This window comes from Mobula hypostoma, chromosome 5 (genome assembly GCF_963921235.1).
Source record: "Mobula hypostoma chromosome 5, sMobHyp1.1, whole genome shotgun sequence".
In the NCBI taxonomy this organism is placed as follows: Eukaryota; Metazoa; Chordata; class Chondrichthyes; order Myliobatiformes; family Myliobatidae; genus Mobula; species Mobula hypostoma.
In genome coordinates this window covers 57,648,743-57,664,157 of record NC_086101.1, presented here as the reverse complement: position 1 = coordinate 57,664,157, position 15,415 = coordinate 57,648,743, and positions in this window count along the sequence as shown.

The window sequence follows — 15,415 nt, the reverse complement described above, 5'->3', positions numbered from 1 at the left end:
CCCCCCCCTGCATTCCGCAGGGATCGCTCCCTACACAACTCCCTTGTCCATTCGTTCCCCCCATCCCTCCCCACTGATCTCCCTCCTGGCACTTACTGCGTAAGCGGAACAAGTGCTACACATGCCCTTACACTTCCTCCCTTACCACCATTCAGGGCCCCAGACAGTCCTTCCAGGTGAAGCGATACTTCACCTGTGAGTCGGCTGGGGTGATATACTGCGTCCGGTGCTCCCGATGTGGCCTTTTATATATTGGCGAGACCCGACGCAGACTGGGAGACCGCTTTGCTGAACACCTACGCTCTGTCCGCCAGAGAAAGCAGGATCTCCCAGTGGTCACACATTTTAATTCCACATCCCATTCCCATTCTGACATGTCTATCCACGGCCTCCTCTACTGTAAAGATGAAGCCACACTCAGGTTGGAGGAACAACACCTTATATTCCGTCTGGGTAGCCTCCAACCTGATGGCATGAACATCGACTTCTCTAACTTCCGCTAATGCCCCACCTCCCCCTCGTACCCCATCTGTTACTTATTTTTATACACACATTCTTTCTCTCACTCTCCTTTTTCTCCCTCTGTCCCTCTGAATATACCTCTTGCCATCTGGGTCCCCCCCCCGTCTTTCTTCCCGGACCTCCTGTCCCATGATCCTCTCGTATTCCTTTTGCCTATCACCTGTCCAGCTCTTGGCTCCATCCCTCCCCCTACTGTCTTCTCCTATCATTTTGGATCTCCTCCTCCCCCTCCAACTTCCAAGTCCCTTACTCACTCTTCCTTCAGTTAGTCCTGACGAAGGGTCTCGGCCTGAAACGTTGACTGCACCTCTTCCTAGAGACGCTGCCTGGCCTGCTGCGTTCACCAGCAACTTTTATGTGTGTTGCTTGGACAGATACATGGATGGGAGGTGTATGGAGAGATATGGTCCATGTGCAGGTCAGTGGGAATAGGCAGAAAATGGTTCGGCACAGCCAAGAAGGGCCAAAAGGCCTGTTTCTGTGCTGTAGTTTCTATGGTTTCTATGGGGTGGTTAAGAAGGCTTATGAACTGCTTACTTTTACTAGTCGAGGTACTGAGTTCAAAAATCGAGAAGTTATATTGCAACTTTATCAAACTTCAGTTGGCCTACAGTTCTTGTTGCCCCACTATAGGGAAGGTGTTGAGGCTTTGGAGAGGGTGCAGAGGAGGCTTACCAGGACACTGCCTGAATTAGAGGGCATGTGATATCATGAGAGGCTGGATAAACATGGGTTGTTTTCTTTGGAGCGGCTGAGGCTGTGTGGAGATCTGATACGGGTTTATAAAATTATGAGAGGCATAGGCAGTGAGTACCTTTTTTCTAGGATAGAAATGTCTAATACCAGAGGGCATGCATTGAAGGTGAGAGGGGTAGGTTCAAAGGGAATGTGAGGAGGTGAGTTTTTCACTCAGAGAGTGATGAATGCCTGGAATGTGCTGCCTCGTATGGTGGTAGAGGCAAATACATTAGAGGCTTTTAATAGATGTTTAGATATATTTAGATAAGCAAGTGAATATGAGTAAGATGGAGAGATATAGACATTGTGGAAATAGACTGTATTGGTTTTTGAATTTTTATTTCCTTTTTAGCTGGTTTGGCACACTGTGGGCTGGGGAACCTGTTCCTGTGCTATACAAATACATTCTGAGTGAGCTATTGCAGGAAAATGTAAATATAATAATAGACAGGTATCCTTTAAATTCAAGTCTTTAATTTCCTAATCATCTTGTTCCTGATCTTGTTGCTAATGGTTATAAACTAAGATAGCTCAAGCACACAAGTGGACATGTGTTCAATTTGCAATCCATCCTGTTCTTCAATAAGTCATTAATTATCAGGTAATTAGACTGTGTCACAATCCTTATATGTGTGAAGTTCCTTGCTAGCGTTAGGTAACTGAGGCTTTCAATGATAATTTGCAACTTGAATGTTTGACCCGATTATGTGTGTGTACTCATAGATAACAATACTGGAGCAACAATGGTGCATCAACATAGAGCAGACGCATTAGAAGCAACACAATTTCAGGCAAAAATGAGATCAAAGATTCCTTAAAAAGTTCATTAATTTGCGCTTCAAGTCTAAATTAATAGAGAGCAATGCAATGTACCTAATTATCATTTCCCAAGTGACATACGACATTTTATTTATCAGTGAATGCTATTGGATTGGTAAATAGAATAGAACTTTATTGCCACTACTCAAACAACGACATTGTGTCAAAGAAAGCATTGGCTTGAGCACTGTACTAAATCTGATGAGCAGCAAGTACAGGCGTATGTACATGAACTTGATAACTATTTAAACCCTGTCCATTTAACCAAAACCAGTGACTTGAAGTTCCTACTTGATTCTTTGGGACCACCATCTCAACCTTAGAAGCAACTTCCTGTTCAGTTAGGCCGTTCAGGAAAAAACGTGTGGCTGTAGAATCTCCTAGCTCTCATGTTGCCAACATACAGAAAAGCTTACCTTTTATTCCTGAACCTCCAAGAGGACCACGACCTTGCTGCTGGATTTGAAAGCTTGCGTGGCTCAGTGACCCAGCGACCTAGGTTGGCTGGAGTCAGTGTTTCAAGCTTTGACTCCCAGTAGGATCTCTCATGCTAAATAGGCGAAAGGGTAGAGGACATACTAAGAGTGGTCCACCAGTCCTCCAGGTTTGGGGGTTCAGCTCAGGGCTGACAACACTGACTGGTCAAAACAAATTGTTACAGAAACAGCAATGTAGAATCTTATATCTGTGTACAGGCAGAGGTGGAGGATCTTCACTGCTGCCCCAACTGCCAGTGCTATAACAGGCAAAAGGAGCTTATTCCTGAAGAAGGGTCTCGGCCTGAAATATTGACTGCTTGTTCATTTTTATAGATGCTGTCTCACCTGTTGAGTTCCTCCAGCTTTGAACTTCCAGCATCTGCAGACTTTCTCATGTTCATCTTTCATCCCAGCTCCTCCCACACAGCTAGTGCTTGTAAAAATCAGAGCTCATTGTAGTTATTATGGTTACAATGCCCCTTCATCTCATATACATTTCAGACAGTCAGACAGCTCTATGTACCTCATCTTGCTGGCATACCACGGGTTTTAAACTGCCCTTCTATGCAGGGATACTCACTGGAAGTAATATTGCTTAGTGATACAACACGTAGGCCCTTCTGTCTGTTTCAGCCATGCCGCCCCAGCAACCCCCGACAAACCTAACTAACCCTAGCCTAGCACGTGGCAATATAAATTGGCCAATTAACCTACCTGGTTTACCTCTGAACTATGGGAGGAAACAGGAGGACCCAAAGAAAACACATGCATTCCACGGAGACTTTTTCAGAATTGAGCTCCAGACTCTGCAATAGTGTTGTGCTAACGGCTATTCTACCACGGTGTCTCCATGATTTTTCCATGATGGGCATCAGTCGTCATTGGCAATGTCAAAGTTCAGATATAATTTTTTTTTAAAAGCTTCTTCAACACAACCAGTGAAAAAACATCCAGGATCTTTTGCTTTCCTTGAGCCATCAGGAGGAGCAGTTATTTTAATTTTAAAAGGCATGTTAGCATCTTCTATGTCCTCAGTATTCACTATTGAAACCTGAAGAACCTACTTGATCGTTTGGGACTACCATTTCAACTTCAGCTGCAACTTCCTGTTCAATTCAGGCTTTCAGCAGGAAGTCTGGACGTGGAATCTCCCAGGTCCCATGTTGTTAACATCCAAAATGGTTTACCTTTTGTTTTACTCCCCTCCCACACAGCTTGTGTTGGTTAAAATCAGTGCTCATTGTATGTATTCTGGTTACATTGCCTTGCCTCTCAGATACAACCATCTGAAAGGCTGAATAACATATGTCAAGTATTTCTTAAAAATGTGTTATTCCCATGTGCAAGGTCTTCTCTCTCTCCCAGCTTATTTGTAATAAGGTGCTTAAAATAAGCCAGTCATTTGTTTTGCATAATGAACAGGGGAAATTTGGGAAAAAAAATTGGCCTAGTGAGTAATTAGCAAATACTCATTTTGTCTCAGTAATTTACCTTTGGGTTTCCAGGGAACAAAATACAACCTTTCCTTGACTGCAATGGGGAATTTATATAGAGCACTGCAGTTATTGCTCCACACGGGATAGACTGAACAATAATGATCTGTGCTATAGACAGTGCAGATAAAATGTAATGTAAAAAAATATGAAGTTATGCACTTCAGTTTGAAGAATAGAAAAGTACATTTCTTTTAAATGGTGTAAGTTATTATTGGTGAAAGAAAGGTAATATTATTTTAGAGGGACCAGATTCAAATCATAGTAATTTCTGTTCAGATATAACAAGCAATTAGTAAATGAAATATTATGTTAGATTTCAAAATAGAGAGCTAGAGTATTATGGTATAATAATATACTGTACATAGAACAGTAGCAAAACAGCACAGCACCAGGATCTCCCCTGACAGACAAGGGTCCTTTTTCACTGGTTGGGTTGAAGAATGAAGGTGGCAAGGTAGTGTAGTGTTTAGCCCAATGCTTTACAGTACCAGCGACCTGGGGTCAATTCCCGCTGCTGCCTGTAAAGAATTAGTACTTTCTCCCAATGACCGCGTGTGTTTCCTCCGGGTGCTCATTGACTCCAAGGTCCTACAGGTTGGTAGGTTAATTGGTCATTGTAAACTGTTCCCCGATTAGGATTAAACTGGGGGATTGCAGGGCGGCGAGGCTTGAAGTGCCAGAAGGGACTATTCTGTGTTCTACCTCAATAAATATAAATAAAATAGAACATAAGGGGGTCTTTACTTGCATTTTCATTCATAATTTTTGTCTCTTTACACAATAACAAGGTTTACTTGTCTCAAAAGTTTATGAATGAAGGTCCAGCAGACCAATTCTTCGGAAAAGGATAGAGTCAACTACATTTATATCCCCAAGGGTTTTGAAGGATGAGAGGTGACCTTGTTGAAACATAACTTGCTTAAAAAGGAGATACTCATAGAATGCATCTACTGGCTAATATCTGGAACCATGCTTTATAACCTCAGACTAAATAACTGGGTTCTTAAGAGACAGAGTCGAGATTTGAATTTTTAGTTAAACTGAAACTTCGGGAGAATAAATATGAGTCATGACAAATAGCAGGCAGTGGATGTGGTGACTATCCAGGTGAGCTTGAGAAGTAAAAGAGGTTTCGGCCATTTGCCCTGAATTGGAAATAATATGAATTGGCTGGAGATTTTTCTGAAAACAAATGACAATTAAGTATGCACACAGAACAATTCAGCTCTACGCATACAGGGGAAAGCAAAGTTGTAACCCATTGATTCTCAAGAGACTACAGGTGCTAGAAAGTGGGCGCTAGCAGGAGGATGAAATCAGGGAAGATTTCAGAGCAGACATATTTTTTCACATTGCACACAAAATGTGTCACTGTATATAACATGAATATCCCTTCTCACAAATATGTCAGTTAATGGAGGAACTCATAGGTGATGTTTGGCATGTGTCAGACATGGGACTCTTTCATCAGTTAGAAAATAATGATAACAGCCTGTTAATTCAAATGAGAAATAGTTTTTAAAAAATCTTCTCAAATTTGAACAACAAGCAGTAATCAGCATTGAAATTAAAAAGGCTGTTTTGTAAACAAACAGTACTGTCTACAGGGTGCTGATCACTAGCACACAGCAGGAAACAGGCTGCTTAAGAGACATGATTTTTAAACTGACATGGCCATGAAACATTCTTGTGTGCATCAGCTAAATGCAACGTAATGGTGCAATGTTAATTGCCCTACATTATTCCAGACATCAGACACCTTCAGCTATTTTTCCCCATTGTGACTGAAATCAAGGAAGATTTCAGACCAGGTTAACTTTCTCATATAACACACAAAATCTGGTCGTAGTATATAACTTGAATATCCCTTCTCACAAATATCTCGGTTATTGATAGACAAAAACAAGCTCAGTGAGTCATCCCTCACATGACACTGCATGCCTGACTTTCTGTCATCAGTAGCTTTAAGACCTTCCAAGTGAGTTATTTTGTCCCAATAAAGATGCTTTGAATATTCAGAGGTACCTCATTAGTCACAATGTGCTCTATCTGTAAATATATACTTCAGTGGAACTATATGTTGGCACAAAAGTGAAACTGATATTATATTCTAACACCTGCTGATATCTTTGTTCTTAAGATTACATAAATAAGAAATGTGCATTGAGTTTGGAGAAATTCTACTGAGACTGTCTCCAAGAGAATGCCTGCTTGTTGTAATGAATAAAAACCTTTTACATCTACCAGTTCCAGTCTCTGTGGGGCAATTTAAATGACAGGCTCAATGGCTTAAAGAGGCCGGGTGTCTGATGTCGAGGGTCGAGCCTGTTCCGCTCGCTGTTCTCCGACATTTACTCCAGTCTCCGCAGCATTGAGGCTGAGGCTGTGAACTGCTCCAGGCTTCGTGTCTGCGAACTTCACGACAGTTTGCCCAGGCTGTGCGTCTGCTCCAGCAGCTCCGAGCTCCATGTCCATGGACTCACTTCCATTCTGAATGCTGTCGCTTGCCTTTATTGAGTGCAGGAGTTGTGCTTTATTTCTCCCTCTGCACATTGGGTGTTAGTTAGTTTATTTTTAAGGGGTTCTTTCAGACTTCTTGATTTGTGGCTGCCTGTAAGGAGACGAAACTCAAAGTTGGATAATATATAGAAACTTTGATACTGTGTACTTTGAACTTCACCTTATTCACAGTCACAACAGATGAAATTCTGGTTAGAAAAAGTATATTATGTGGATATTACAACATCTTTAAGGGACATTTTAATCCCGAGTGTTAGGAATTTTCATCAGCTACAATTTTGACACATAGGTGCTTGATGGTCTTCTTTTGTTTTTTAAAAGGTTCTTTGTTTTGTGACTGCCTGTAAGGAGACAAAACTCCTTTGAGTTTTGATCATAGAATGCACTTCGAACTTTGAACATTGAAGTTTGGACAAAGGAGCTTGCAGAGTTTCCGATGGGAATGACATTTGAATATATGGAACTGTTTCCCTCCGGCCATAATTCTGAGGTGCAGACGACAAAATGCCAATGGCTGTGATGTCTTCCTCTTTGTAGATAGTCATCCGGGCAGTATATTGTGTTTTGTCAGTAAACTAGTGGATCACATGAGTGCAAAAGTCAGGAAGGCATCAAATCATGAGGGCATACAAGTCAGGCTGACACTGACACAGATGTTATAAGTGATATTCTTTCTAAGTATGCCTTTCAAAAAAAAAGACTTATGTTTTGATTGCCACAATTTGGAGAATTTTGTATGGGGTGCAAGATCCTTCAGAATGTAACCACATGCCCACATGGTGGTCTCTGTTACCCTCAGATATAAGCAGCAAAGCCTCACTCAGAAACCAGCCATGCGCTAGATACAAAGAGTGAAAAGGTGGAGGTTGCCCAACATTCGACAATGTGAATCGACTTTGCTGAAGCGTGGTTGCTGTGAGTGAGGGATCTCATGAGAAAATTAAGATGCATTATCTTCTTAGCAGCTCCGCCTCTTGATGGTTGCAAATGCTGCAGTTTTCTCTTCAACACTCACGTGCAGATTCTGAATTCACTGATGCTGGAAACACTCATCCCATTATCCATTTAATTTTCCAGTACACAAGGATGTGATTGGAAAATAGGTTTAAGCTGGAGGTGAGGGGTGAGTTTTTTACTCAGAGAGTCATGGATGCCTGGAATGTGCTGCCTAGTATGGTGGTAGAGGCAAATATATTTAAGGCTTTTAAGAGATGTTTGAATAGGCACATGGTTATAAGAAAGATGGAGGGATACGGACATGGTGTAGGTAGGAGGGATTAGTGTTTGGGTGTTTTTGATTTGCTTTTTAGCTGGTGCGGCACAACACTATGGACCAAAAGGCCTGTTCCTGTGCTGTACTCTTCTGTGTTCTATATTCTACCAAACCTCCACAACCTTCATCATAAATGAATTCTAAAGATTCATTGCATCTTGGATGGAAAAAAAATATTTCATTTACCCAGAGTAACCTGCCTCTGGAATTACATGATTTTCATTCTCAAAGGGATGTGATTGGATGATGGAGCTTTGCTTTGTTCCATTGCTTGTAGTAGAGGCACATGGAATGCTTGCTGCAAATCATGCTGGCATATGATGCATAAATGTGACTTGCAATCCTTTAATCCTCGAAGAATGCAAGAGTATTCTCTTTAATTTAATTTGACAATTAGCGTGTATGTAAAGAAATAATTCTCTTAGGTGGGGAGATCAAAAACATGTCATAATCTGAAATTTACAGCTGGATTTAAAGATTGGGCTTTGGGATGTGGGGTTTGTCAAATGGGGATAGATTGAGAAGGCTAGTCTCTATTATTTAGAGGAATGAGAAGTGATCTCACTGAATTGTACTGAATTCTTTCATGTATTCAAAATATCTCAGAAATGATGGCCCAACTGCTCCAAGAATATAGAATTCTGGTCACGGATGAGCCAACAGCATTGAGGAGAATATTTTGCAGACCAAAAGAATGAGCCAAGCCATTGGACAAAACCAAAGTGGTGTACAAAATCCAATGCACAGACTGCAGCAAATATTACATCGGTCCAGTTGGGAGAAAACAATCCGCAAGGATCCATGAACATCAACTGGCTGTGTCATGGCATGAACGACTCTCCCTAGTCTGTACCATGAACATCAACTGGCTGTATTGTGGCATGAACGGCTTTCCCTAGTCTGTACCATGAACGTAACTGGCTGTGTCGTGGCATGAACGACTCTCCCTAGTCTGTACCATGAAGATTGTGGGGGGGCACAAATTTGACTGGGCATCTGTGAAACTCATGGTTCAAGCAAACATGCAGCATGCAAGAGAGTTCCTAAAGCATATTTTTCTGCAAACAATTCTGTAAATGAACATGTAGATCTCGATCCTATTTATGAGGCAATGTGGGCAAGATTCCCAACCACAACGGATGAAGTTCACCACCCAACAAATCAGTGACAGGATTTCCTCCCCACATCAAAATTGAATCTCTGACATGATGACCATCAGGTGATTGATAAGTATATAAAGGCCTAGCATTCAAAGGACACACCACAATTAATAGTGCACTGATGATGTCTCCTCATATGGTGACAAAACATTTCCATATATATTATCAAGATCAGAGAACAATTCAACCCAAATTCTTATGGGTTTGACTGGGTTGATGTAAAATTGATAATTTCCTAGCCAGGATCGTGCAATCCCAGAAGTAGGTTACTCAGGGCAAATGTAAGAAGAAACTCCTTCATCTAAGATGCAGTGAATCTTTACATTTTTTTTCATGAAAAGAGATGTGAAGGTTTGGGACTGAGAACATCTTGATACTGGAAGGAGTGAGGCATGTGGGATAAGCACAGCAATGTAAAAGTATCAATGGTGAACAGATGTGAGGAGCCAAATGATTTACACCATCTTCTATTTCTTGTGGTTCTTAATGTGGAATAGAATTTACTGCTGATCTAGTGGTGGTTCATGATGCTTTGTTAATAGCACCATTGTCTGTTGAGAATACCATGATCAGTCTGCTATTGTTACTGCAGCAAATCAGTATATTTCCGGCTAAGACGTATATCAGAAATATCTCAATTAGGGTAATCATTAGGGTAAGAACCCCACAGCAACCGTTTCTTTCCCTGAAATGGTACGAGAGGATCTAACTGGAGAGAAAGCATAATGACGTTTATAAGACACAAATTACTGGAGGAACTCAGCAGGTCAGGCAGCATCTATGGAAGTGAATAAATAGTTGGCCATTGCAAGAATTTATTCATAAAATGAAATATGAGAAACACAGCGCAGGCTGTTGCAGACGAGTTGTTTTAATCTCATCAGATGATGGGGCTGTAATGGCTGAGATTATGTTAACTCTTAAGAGAGCAGTGTATCCAAGAACGTTGTTGCTGAAGCGGTTAATAAATGGACGGAATCAATTTCAGACTTCAATGGCCTAAGGAAGGATTCCGTTGTGACAAGGAACTAATTTAAATATTCCAAAAGGTCCCATTGAGATGCTACTTTTGGCCTGGAGTTAGAGCCAGAGGGAAGCAGCACAGAGATAAACTATAAACACAAGAAAGTCTGCAGATGCTGGAAATCCAGAACAACACACAGAAAATGCTGGAGCAACTCAACAGGTTAAGACAGCATCGATGGAAATGAATAAACAGAACAGTCTCAGCCTGAAACATCGACTGTTTATTCACTTCCATAGATGCTGCCTGAACTGCTGAGTTCCTCCAGCATTTTCTGTGTGTTGCTACGGAAATTAGCCCTTCAGTGCATCAAGCCCACCCTGACCATTAACGACACAGTTACACTAATCCCACATCAATCTTTTTCATTAATTCTCCCGCATTCTCACCTGCTCCCCTCACATTCTACCACTCACCCTCACAAGGGACAGTTCGCAGTGGTCAATTAGCCTACCAACCTATATACTGTACTTATAGGATGCAGCAGGTAGCTGGACAACTCAGAGTACAATGGCAGGGAGAATATGCAAACTGCACACAGGCAGTTGCCATGGTCTGTATCGAAACCTTAACTTTAGTGCTGTGAAGCAACAGCTTAACCAGCTCAAAACTATGATGATGCTATGTTCTCAAACCCTTAATTCTACCTCTTTAGTTGTTCTCAGCTTAGAACTTATTTTTACACTACACCAGTTTGCACAACAATGCATTCCATTCTTCTTGAGCTCCTGCACCTATTTTCTGTGTTTCTATGACTATATGTGTTGTTGCATTTATTATTACCATATATTGTTTAATCTGTGAGTTTAACACAAGCAAGGAATTCCTTTGCGCCCTGGCATATGCTAATCTGTATTGATGTTGATTCAATAGAGTTTAGCCTAAATGTGCTAAGTGAGACTGGAAGCTACCATAACCAGAGAGTGAACATTGCAAACAGTCCAAAACTGAAGATCAGAGACAAGGACGTTCAAAATGCAGAGCAGACTGCAGAGAAGAGGAAATAGACAATAGACAATAGGTGCAGGAGTAGGCCATTCGGCCCTTTGAGCCAGCACCAAAATGTCCGGTGTTTCTGGAAAGCCAAGCCATGAAAGAGAACGTTCACAATGGCAGAAAGACAGGAAATCTTAAAATGCCAAATTAGGGTGGAAGAGTAGTGTCAATGCAGTTGGTGCTGCTGCCTCACTATCCCGAGGACCTGCATTCAATTCTGACCTCAGGTGCTATCTGTGCAGAGTTTGCATGTGTTCTGTGGGATCACATAATCTCTCCCTTGCTTTCCCTGGGTACCGTGCACATGTCTAAGTTGTGCCAGTGGTAAGTTAATTGGTGGTTGTTTGGAGAATCACAGTGGGTGGCAGGGGTCGATGGTTCTGTGAGAGAGAATATATTACAGAGAATGTGTAGAATTATGATTGCTTGGCATGCTCTTGAAACTAGCATAGGCGTGATATGCTAACTGACCTCTCTGTTTGTCATAAGAAAATTTGAGAAATAATATGAGAAAATGTTATTATTTGAAATAATGACATTTAGGAATGAAATGGAAACATTGTTCAACTGTAATGAATGTGGAAATTAAAATGGGTATTAATCTGCATTAATCTTAGGTTTCACAAATGTATAAAGCATCATGTTTACATGCAAGCCAGGCCAACAGGACATGCGATTATTATTTATGGAGCCAAATAGAGATGTGATTTACGATCATTTTCAGTTTTTGGTTTGCATACAGTCGTGAAGTTAGGTTTAGCTTATTGTGTAGGGTATGTAATCAAGAAGCAAAAAAATGATTAAGTATTTGTTTAGTTAAATTTACAGCTATATATTTATGTACATCCTTACAAAAAGTTAATTGTATAATTTTACAGATGCAAGTGATTAACCATTGATAAAAAAAATTACCAGATCTCAATAGTCAGTGGTTTAGTATGGATTTGTGATTCTTTTAATTGTTATATATAAGAATGCTTGTAATGTTAAGAACTGTGCGAGACATGTGATATAAGTTTTGAAATAATTTTGTAGCAGTCACTGCCCTTCACTGGGTGCTCATTGCTTTCAATAACATGCTTGTTCAGTACCTCAATCGTTAATATATACCTCACTAGATTAGAAAGACAATACAACGTCTGAACAGGGCAATGGAACTGGGTGTATAGAAATGACGAGCAGATCCAAATGACAAAAAAAGGCCTGCATGGGCTCCTTTTCTTATGTTCTTAAGAGACATAATTCTGGTTAGAATTATACAAAAGGAAGATAATTTAGCTGTACTAGGATAAGGGAACTGAGCAAGAATTGAGATGAAGGGACAAAGGTAAGAGTTCTATAGAATATATAGCAAATAGTTGAAGTTTCCAATCAGCATAGATACTAAGCTTTAATAATTTATTGACATAATTTCTTGAATATCAATTCGAGAATTTGCCTTTAACAGAAATGGTGAACAGACAATTTAGTTTTCCATGTTTTCCAAAAGTAGTGATACTGTGTGGAATCCAGCAAACTGTCCAAGGGCACTGTGGAGGTGGGTTGGGTAAGTAAAGTGAAGAGTAGAGATGGCATTAAACAAGTCAATTCAGGGGTATAAAATAGAATGGTCCCTTTAGAACTCTGTAACCTGACAGTGTATATTTTTATTTATTCTGATGCTTTTCAAAGGTTCATTTTTATTATCAATGTATGTAGAATACAACTCAGATTTGTCTTCTCCAGATTTCTAAACAGATTCATATAAGAAAAAAGAAAAAATCCTTTCAGTAAACTTGTGTATTTTGTTATGAATATGGAGCTTTAATGAACACATTATGATTATTAACAAAAGTTGCATCATTTCTTGACTTCTGTCAATTTCATAAATAACCACTTCAACTTTATTGTTACAAGATATTTAACTTTGATCTGATGTTTGTTCTTCATTTTGATTTCTTACGATTGCATTGAATTTCTATGAATGAAAGGTGATGTCATTGAGATTGTGAGCTGGGATGCTGAGAGGCTATTTCCAGTCTTTGGATAAAGCGCTCTGATATTCAAAGCTAAGATGAGAAAAGAAAGATGCCTTTTGTGTGGAGGGATATAATTCATTGGAATTCACTACCTCAAAGAGTTGTGAATGCTCAGCTGTTGAGAATATTCAGGATAGAGATTCACAGATGCTATGGAATGTAAAGGATATATCTAGGAATCAAATTCAAGACAGGCTTGGAGCACAGGTTAAGGGATGATCTGACTATATGGAGGAGTAAACTTGAGGGTCTGTTTCACTCACTCCTGTTTCAATTTTGTAATTTGCCATATAACAATATGGCTTTTGCTTTGGGCGCTAATTTCCCTCAAAGTAAGCCTTAATAAATGTTTTATTAATCAAAGATTCTGTTCAAATTTATCTGCATATCAGTATATGTAAAATATTCTCTACACCCACACAATATTCTATGTTATACAATACTATCTTTAAACAATAACTACATTTTATTAAACATTTTGTTTTTAAATTGAAGAAGCATTTAAAAATGGTAACGGTACAATATTTTACATAGTTGAAAATGTATATGATCTGAAATGCAAGGATTTTAATATGAATGTCTTTTTCTTCATCTGCAAGTAGTATAGATTTAAATAACTAAAATAATTTAAAAAATAAAACTTTTCAGAATCATTTACTAACTGCATTGATGTAAACAGTTATTAAACAGTTATTAATTATTAATAAAAGTTTAGAAATTCAAAAAAGCTTTTAAAACTTGCTTAAACAAGAGTTCTATTATTCATCTCTCTTTGCCAACTTAGAAATGGTACAATTAGTGGACAGTCAACAAGTGGATTCATTCATTCTATAGCTCTGTCCACTTTCAAGGGAGACTTGCCCTACCCCTTGAAAGCATGAAATTACCATTTTTCTAACATGATATTACATGAACAGATGTAAAAGACCAGAAACCTGATTTACATCAAAATTGATTTGTGTTGGAAACTCAACAGCCTTTTGTTCTGAATTGCTAAATTTCAGAAGTACAGTTGAACGGAAACATTTTAGTTGGTCTTACCTTAACTTAGCTGGTTTCTGTCCTTAGAAGTCTAAATATTGGTTTTCAATATTGCAAAAGTGCATCTTATTTTAATGAACATAAATGATATAATTCTCCATCAGCTCATCATTATGAAGATTTCTTTAATCTACTCTCAATTCATTCCCCTTACAGTCAGAACACCTTTCCCACTGGATGGTGTCATACTTGGAGGCTTTCCCAAAACTGCTGTTCTTGTCTTTCCACCAACAAGCATTCATGCCCAGTTCAAACTAAGACAGTTTCTTATTACTACTCATAATTATGACTGCCTCCTTCCACCCCTAGAGAGCTTCAAGTGCAAACACCAATGAAACCAGCAAACTTGTGTCTTGTCTTAAATCCAACATTGCATCTTCAATGCTGTTGCAACTAAACCTTTTGTTTGTACAATCTACCAGTTCAAATGGAAGCAACTTGACTATAAGCACGCTCCAAATACTGCTCTGGTTGCAGCTGCTGCAAACTAAAGTAAAACACAAAATTAGCTGCATTGGAGAAATAAATCATCAGCTGTGAAATTAGTGATAAACCATGGACACTGCTAATTCGGGTAGACTGCTCCAAGAGCCAATTCAATAAGCTCGTTTACATCAGGCATAATGACATTCGCTGCAAACTGCATTTTGATAATGAGTGCATATATTTAAAAATAGACTTGTTTTAAGTACAAGAGATCTAGAATGTTTTTAAATGCAGGCTTGGTTCTCTTTTTTGGTTTACTTTGTGTTCAATGCATAAAATATAAAGCGCTGAGTAATGCAGTGCTGACAGCTTCCTTCCAGTATGAATTGCTATTGTGCAGACTGCATGTGCTGTATCAGCCTCTACCCTCTCATTATGAACTTTCCTTGTTTGTCATCAATCTTCATTTGGTTCAGGTTGCCTTTGCAGTTGCTGCAGCGGGATGGCGTAGGCTGTGCAAGGCATCTCTATGCCTTTTATAAAATCATCTTCCCTTACAGTTCCTATTATAGATCAGAAACTCTCCACGTCTATGAAGAATGCTGCTTGGTTCCTAATGAACCTTAAATGCACGATTAGAAGCACAGAATATATTTTGCTAAATCGAGCAGGACTTCAAAGCTATAAATAATGTACCAAGGCAATATTTTTCTTAGATATATCAATATATTGATCACATGCTAAAGAACCTTAAGTAAATTAACTGAACGACACAGCAGGATTATTTTTTTTAACTTTCTCTTCATAAGTTTTCATTATTTGGTGTCAATCAAACTTTTCTTTCATTAGAAGCTCGGTGGGGTCTTTCAAAAACGCATTATTTTATTAAAATTATTAATTTTC